The sequence below is a fragment of the Rhincodon typus genome, chromosome 4 (genome assembly GCF_021869965.1).
Source record: "Rhincodon typus isolate 14 chromosome 4, sRhiTyp1.1, whole genome shotgun sequence".
NCBI lineage: Eukaryota > Metazoa > Chordata > Chondrichthyes > Orectolobiformes > Rhincodontidae > Rhincodon > Rhincodon typus.
Window position 1 is genome coordinate 63,037,321 of NC_063335.1, and position 7,571 is coordinate 63,044,891.

Here is a 7,571-nt window from a genome sequence, read left to right on the forward strand (position 1 = left end):
AACCAAGAATTGTGAAAAATCAATGAAAATATATTCCTATATCTAGATGAATGTGCGAGCATGGAATAAAGAGTTTACCTTATCATGTAATTTAGTTTTGCTCAATCTGTAGCGCTACCTCTTCTAGCGGCTACATCTTCACATTATGGAACTTTCTCCTTAAACACTTATTAGCTCCTGTTCCACTATAAAATGCTGTCTATGCTTCTCTTAACTCCACTGATAACGGTCATTACACATTTTGAACACTGAACACTGGAAAATTTTATACTACTCCAAAAATATAATTTCACCCTTTATGATGGTGGATATAGCAATTTTGAAGCTCATTTTAGATCCTTTCCAGATATGTTTTTGTTTCCGTTCATATCAATGGTAAGATAAATCCGGAAGGATATAAAATGGGCTTCTGGTTCACCATCACCCGTTTTGTGTCATTATATGAATGTCAAAATTTGTGTAGTGCTTAATAAATGCAATTTGTTAGTGAGTAGCATAGGATCTACAGTTAGTCTTTTTTTAAAACCTTAAGAGTTACCATTTTGCCAAGATCATTATATACATTAAAAAATGCATCAAAATCTTTATGATATTGTCCCACCAGAATCTACTGAATTCATCTGTGAGGGCTTTGAGTCAACCATGTAGCGTGGGACTGGAGTCACTTGTAGGCCAGACCAGGTAGGGATGGCAGGTTCTGCTTTGTAAGCCATTTGGGCATTTATGATAATCTGGAACCTTTCATGATTATGTTTCCTGGTACTAGCCCACAATTGACTCATTTTACTGAATTCAGTTTTATAACTTTTGTGGGTGAGATTTGAATTCATGACATCAGGGTTGCCAGTCTAGTGCTATAACTGTGACATTGATAATATAAAAATGTTAGCGTCTAAGTGGCCCTTTTGTAGTTTATTGTCATTTGAATCTGTTGATACTTTTTTTCTATATGTAAATCTTCATAGATTATTATAAACCAAACTATTTTGAACATGACAGCTAAAAATGATGTAATTTGCATTTCTCTGATTGCAATTAGAATGTAAGATCAATTCATCATTCATATACAAGCCCGAGTGATGATCTTCTATCTTACATTATCTACAAGTGTAATTCTTGGCGCACTCGGGATTGTTCAGAAAGTTGGCGTTCTTGCAGATGAGTGTTAAGTGAAAAGTTTTAACAACATGTCAATTTTTTCTTTCATTGCTTGAATTGAAAGTGATGTATGATCTCTGTATTGTATTGAAATTTGTATGATAGAATGTTAAATCTGTTCAGAAGCACAAAATGCATCTCATGTCTGGCATTTCTGAATGCTTGAAATAATCATTGCCTATTTACTGGAACAAAACTGTTGGTTTGATTAAAATTTAATCAGACAAGCAGTTACTAAGGATGAAAAATCCTTTTATGAATTAGCAATCACAAGAAGATTCCAGTAACTTTAACATTCATCTGATTTTCTGAAAGGAGACAAGAAAACTTACACCGACTCTGACTTTTGACGGTGGGTATTCTCCCAATCAGCTGGCTACACAGGTTGCTTCATCTTTGCTTATCATACCACTAAACTCAAAAGTTTTAATTATGTAAAAATGTACAACCTGTTATCCCCAAGCACAGTTATGCACCCAAGGCCTCTGCTGTGTAGGCTCATCTTAAAGAGTCTAACTGCCTTAGTTCCCCCAATAAACCATGAGCAGTGTCTTGGGTGATAAGATATTGAACCAAGTCAGCTTTTGCTTCTGCATTTCCATGGTTTTTTTTGTCGGTGATAGTTTGCCAATCCCTTTCAATGCAGCAGGTTTTACTGAATAATAGGTGCTTTCTACCTGATTTTATATAACTGCATTCAGAAGCATTAAAACAAAGAAAACATTTTGTTCTTATTAAAACATGGTGAAATGGTTTTAAAAAAAAAAAACCCTGTGTTAATGTAAAGTTACAATTGATGAATTGTACAAATTATTATTTAAGAATTTAGCTTTTATTTCTTTTTGTCTTTTCCAGCAAATTCCTAAGATTAATTTGAAGATTATTTAGTAAATGAAGGGATGTATACAGCATAATTATAAAAATGGAATTTCGGTCTCTTTGCAATAAGAAAATTTAAATGTAAGAATTCTGTAAGATGGGTTCAAAAAGTGTGAGTAAATGTTAGTTTATTTTGTATTGTGATAAATTTATTTAATAGGTCACCATAATTAAAGTTATTGCTTTAACATAATTGGACTTGATGAATTTTCGCATGTTCGAGTACCATTTTAAAACAACAGTTAATTTTGATTGTGGTACATCACTGCAAATGAAGATTTGACCAGTAAAATACATATTGAGCAACACTGTTTAGTGTTGATCTAGATGACATACATTTTGAAGATTTTTAAAAAAAAAAATCAGAATGACTTCTGCATTTAGGTTATCTGCAGCTCAAGTTTCTCTAATGAATAGCTTATTATTTGTAAATTTCAGTTTAATTCTAACTTTGAACAGAAGATGGCACAGCATTATTCTGTTCAAATTGATGCATAACTTCTGTTTTGTGAGGCTGAGCAGGAAGATGTGAAATACAATCTTGTATTTCTAAGAATCAGTCACTACATTTACTTCTGTCACCTTGTATTTTTTCTTCCTATATTACTATAATATACAGCAAGATAAGAATTTCTGTAGCAGGTGGTTCGATTAGGATTAAAAGACTGCAAAGTCTCATGCGATTTAGATGAGTGTGTAGATCATGACACAATTAACCCATGTCTGGAGCTTCTGATTCAGGCAGCCATACATGGTTAAATGATGACAGTGTTCAACCAGTGTTAAGCATGCCAATGAATGCCTGCCAGCCCCAGGAGTTCAAGAAAAATTGTGGGAGACCAGCGTGAATTGAAGCTGGCTTTCCGTTTTTAAAGGGAAGGTACATTCTACTTAGTGTACAACACTCCTTCGCTCGCCTACTAAGGTGATCTCCCTTAATCATGACTGCTGACTAATGCTTATCCCTTCACCTCACCGTCACTCATTAATACAGATTCAAAACTCTCAGGTACATGTTGGACTTTGCACATTATGCCATATAGTCAATCATGACAGCCACATCACCCAAACATATTGTACTAGACCCACTGGCACTCTTCTCTTTTTCTTACAGGACAGGGGTGCATAATCACAGGTAACAGCCCCTAACCAGCAGGGGACAAGCTTTTTGCACAATGGACAAGATGTTGTTCCTTAATATTGGAGTGACCATGACTAATGTCCTTGCTAGCCCTGAGGCTCTAATAATCAAAATTGGCAGTTTTCTCATCCTAAGTTCTCATTTGCACATTCCAATCCCCTTATTCCACAGTTTCTTGTGTTATACAAGATGCAAGGTCTAAGCATGTACCACCTGCTTTTTGTCCTGCTTGCCTGTTGCTACAGCTATTCTTCTTTTCAGATTATAAAACCAGAACCTGGATAGACAATGTACAAAAAACTGAAGTGGAAGAGCAGGGAGACAGTGAGTTAGAAGTTAACTTTCTTTCTCACTCACCCACAACTGCAAGCTCAAATACTGATACTCTGTGTATTTTAGACAATAGTTTAGGTAAGGGATCTGCACTTGGTAAGACATAATGTTTGCATGGACTGCAACCAGGGTGTGTGTGATGCAGATGCCAACTCACCGGAGGGTGAAGATGCACGTTATGTAAAGCCCTTCAATGATGGGCTTTGAAGCCCTTTTGAGGCATGCTACAGAAAAAGTAGGTGCTACACACGGGATGTGTAAAGCATTAGCATGACGAAGAAAATTTGTCATTACTGTCCAGAAGTGTGGAGAAGACCAGTACCAATTAGCACAAGGGCAGTGTAGAGAGCTTGAAATTGCTGCCTCCCAGTGTGAGAGTGCTGGCCAATTCTAACTACACTTCTGGATCCAAGGTGCAAGTTCTGATGACTGACCTTTCAGCTTCCATTGCAGTGCTAGAAAATATCTCTTAACATCTGGATCTGCACTTGTACCACAAACGTCTGTTATATAATCTCAGCTTGCAGGTATGAGTAAAAGTTACAAATAAAGAGGCTTGCAGGCTCTCTGAATTCCAGCAATCTGTTGCCTGATACATGGCTAAGATTGTTGAATTACTGCCTTGTGGGATTGGTAGAGGGACCTTGGAACATGAACCTCCTGACCTCGTTCAGGAAGACAACATTCATCACTACCATTCCACCATAGCTGTTGTCTTCAGCCAACCATGCTGCTGCTGCTGCTTATGTTGAAATGGAAAAATGCAAACCCAAGCTTTCTAGAATTGGACCGAATCAACCTGCAAGGCTGTTAGCAGTCTCCCTAACTAAAAGAAAGTTACATCCATCAATCTTATCAGAACCAGTGGTGTATCATTACTTGGAGAACTATGACGGGCAATTGTGAACAGCAAACCAGCACAAGGGTGGTGATTAGATGATTTTTGTGGAAAATTTTGTATGGTTTCATTTGTAAAACTGGCTTGTACTGTTTGTTTGCTATTTTGTGGTGGCTTTTATTTTTGCTTTGCTCAGTGACAGAAGAAAGCTCTGGTGTGAGACAGTTGGTGAATGGGAAGTTAGATTTGCTGGTACCACATTGAGATGAGGCGATCTAGTGCAGCTGCCCTATTGCTGAACTTGCATTCTGCTGTGAATGTTTAACAAATAATATGCATTACATGTCACAATTTGCCTTTGTTATTATGAAGATGTATTATCTAAAATGTTAAGTTTAATCATTGGCTAGATATGTGTACGTATCATCTGAACTTTTTGAAAAGACCTATTTGTAAAACAAAGGGGGCTCCTAAGTTTGCAACACTTTCAGAGATCAAATTACCTAGTTTGTGGGTGTGTGTAAACAAAAAGTTTCGAAAACCAATGTCAACAAGAACTTGCCACAGGGGCTCTCACTCTTTCTAAGAAACTCCTCTCATCAAAGTTTGAGAGTTGAAAATGCACTACAAATGGAGAGTACTTCCAGGAGAAATCTGAATGTACACTATTGTCTCTGGAAAAGAGGATCCTAGCAGTCATAACTGATCCAGGAAGAAACCTCTGTGTGTAGAGTTTGTATGAAAAGTAATGGCTGCAGACCAGCATTTGGACAAACTGGATAAATTTTTTTTTTCTGAATTTAACAGTTATTTTTAAAGTACTTTTAAGATAAACACTGTCCAGAGTTTTATATCTTTTCTAGGCTCGGAAGAAGTTGTGTGCATTTGTTTTTCAAGATGGGTAGTTAGACATATTTTAAACATTTTTTAAATGGATTTTAAACCTTTTGCTTCTTGTAATGTTTTTGCAATAAACTATTTGTTAACTTCAGGAACGTGACAGACTTGTTTCTGATACTAAGCTATATACAAACCAGTGTATAATTGGCAAAATTAACTTTCTTTTAAATTCAAACTTTGCTGTGGTCAGAGGAGCACTGTGTTTTGGAGCTGTCCATATTTGAAAGACCTGCAATGGCTGACAAGGGGATAAACAGAATTAAAAGCCTGCTCCAGTGTTTAAGTGAAACAATAGTGCTTTTGAAAAGCGGATACTCCAAGGTGAAAGGGGGACCCTGTACAAACAGCAATCAGAGACAGTTCAATAAGAGGATGTTCAAGGACAAACAGTTTGAAAATTTGTAACAAACACAGATGAAGTAGTGGGACTGTGGCTCGTAAAAATCTGTATAGTTAAACAAATTCATTAAACCATGACGAGTAATTGATTCCAACCTCGTTAATGAAAGGATGTTGTTCCATTAGGTGAAAAGAATCAGTCAGAATAAGGTCAGTAAATCTCAGTCCATAAGACAGTCAGCCTAACTCATCAGCCAGCTGTGAAAACAGCAGCTAAAGTTATTTTGCAGTAGTTTTTTTTTTCTTAACATCATTCATAATGTTAAGAAATAGGTTCTAGTTAAAGCTTCTTCAGATAATCACAGATGATTCAACTCATTTGCTAAAGAGTGCTAACAGTAGGGGTAATAATGAAACTTTATGTATAACTAAATTAATATTAGAGATCAATGTTACAAATCTTTATAGCAGTTAGTTAGAACCACCTGTCTTGTTTATATAATATATAATTAGGACAATGGGAAAATATAAAATGAGTAACAGAAATTGATAGAGATAGCAAAGGAATACAGTGGGCAATAAAATTCAAGTAGTCCTTAGAGATAAGCAAATCTGAGACATTTTCGAAGGAGTACAGCCAGTACCTTTGGAATGTGAATAGGATGAATAGAGAGATCCAAAGGCCTGGAGATTACAATGTCTGTTAAACATCATGAGACCATTGGAACCTAGGGCTGTCCACAGGAGTGGCCATCATTAATTAAGTGTTTCACAGGATTCGTTGTACAGAATAAGAGGAAGGGCACAGTGACCACATTGTTGTGATTATTGTAACACAAAATGCAGAAAAATATTGTATTTTACTGTAAAAACCAGAGTGTCTTTGATCTCTCTTCCAAGAGAGAGCAACTCCATTCTCAAGTTGAGGCCAGATTCAGGGGAGATCTTTGCCCTTCTCCCTGTTTGAACCAGTGATTGCTTGAATAAGAATAAAGACTGCTGCGTGCTTCAGTCCTGTCTGCCTCCTGAGTCTTTGTGCACAGTCAGGTTGGGGGGAATGGGGGTGGGTTTCGCTTCTAAACTGAGGCTGGGAAAGGAATCGGTCAATACCTCCAAAAAGGTTGTAACAATGTCCCTCTGTATCAGTAATAATGCTCTTACTAAAATAGTGTTCATATAACTGTGTGCAGATGACACCTTGGGCTTGCAGTGCTTATCCAGGCACTGTGCAACAAGATTTTTCTATTGAAATGTAACATCACAGAATTTGTTTTACCGTTACTAAGTGTTAACATAGTTAAATATTTATTTAAATTTATAAACCTGTTGATGTGTTGACATTAGATCAAAATTTGAGTGATACTTGGTAGTTACTCTCTTGAACCTATTTCCAGTAAATTGTCAAGTTGCCATCTCCAAAATAAAGCTTCTTGACTCCTGTGCTCCTGCAAATTTTGAACCTATCTTAGCAGTTTTGTTTGTTTGATGAGGTCTTTTGTTGATTTTAGGGTTTGTGGTCATTGTTAGGCAGTCGATGATCTGAAAGTAATTTTCTGATCGGTGATCAGTCTATGAAATAGAAGTAGTTTAAATTTCATGCATTAGTTAATTAGATAAAGTATATAACTGTGATAATTAGAGATGGTTCACTGACACCAGAAGACAAGTGGGTTATCGTCAGGGATAGCTTTGGTCTAGTTAAAGTGGCAGGACAGCATCCTGCTATCTAGCTGAGATGTTGGGAAGCTCTTCTGTATGTCTTTCTTCTCTCCTTGAGACCCATTTCCATCTGCCTGGTAAAGACTGTTCAAGGAAGACTGCTGTCTGAGGGTTCGTTCTCTGCTTGAGTCTATTGTGTTAGAACATTGAACATTACAGCGCAGTACAGGCCCTTTGGCCCTCGATGTTGCGCCGACCTGTGAAACCAATCTGAAGCCCATCTAACCTAAACTATTCCATTATCATCCATATGTTTATCCAATG

The 7,571-nt window shown here is 36.8% G+C and overlaps 1 protein-coding gene and 1 long non-coding RNA gene across 6 annotated transcripts in view; one reads left to right on the forward strand and one right to left on the reverse strand.

Moving 5' to 3' along the window:
* tcea1 (transcription elongation factor A (SII), 1) overlaps positions 1–7,571 on the forward strand; it is a 62,980-nt gene that overhangs the window by 16,860 nt on the left and 38,549 nt on the right. The window contains exon 2 of one of the 4 annotated variants that reach the window (XM_048595828.1): positions 605–681. The exons of the other annotated variants lie outside the window; for them this stretch is intronic. The gene's annotated coding sequence lies outside the window, so the exon portion shown is untranslated. The remainder of the gene's footprint in view (positions 1–604; positions 682–7,571) is intronic. 4 annotated transcript variants of the gene reach the window in all.
* The window catches only part of LOC125482936, a 44,888-nt gene that overhangs the window by 4,386 nt on the left and 32,931 nt on the right, over positions 1–7,571 (reverse strand). The window lies entirely within an intron of this gene.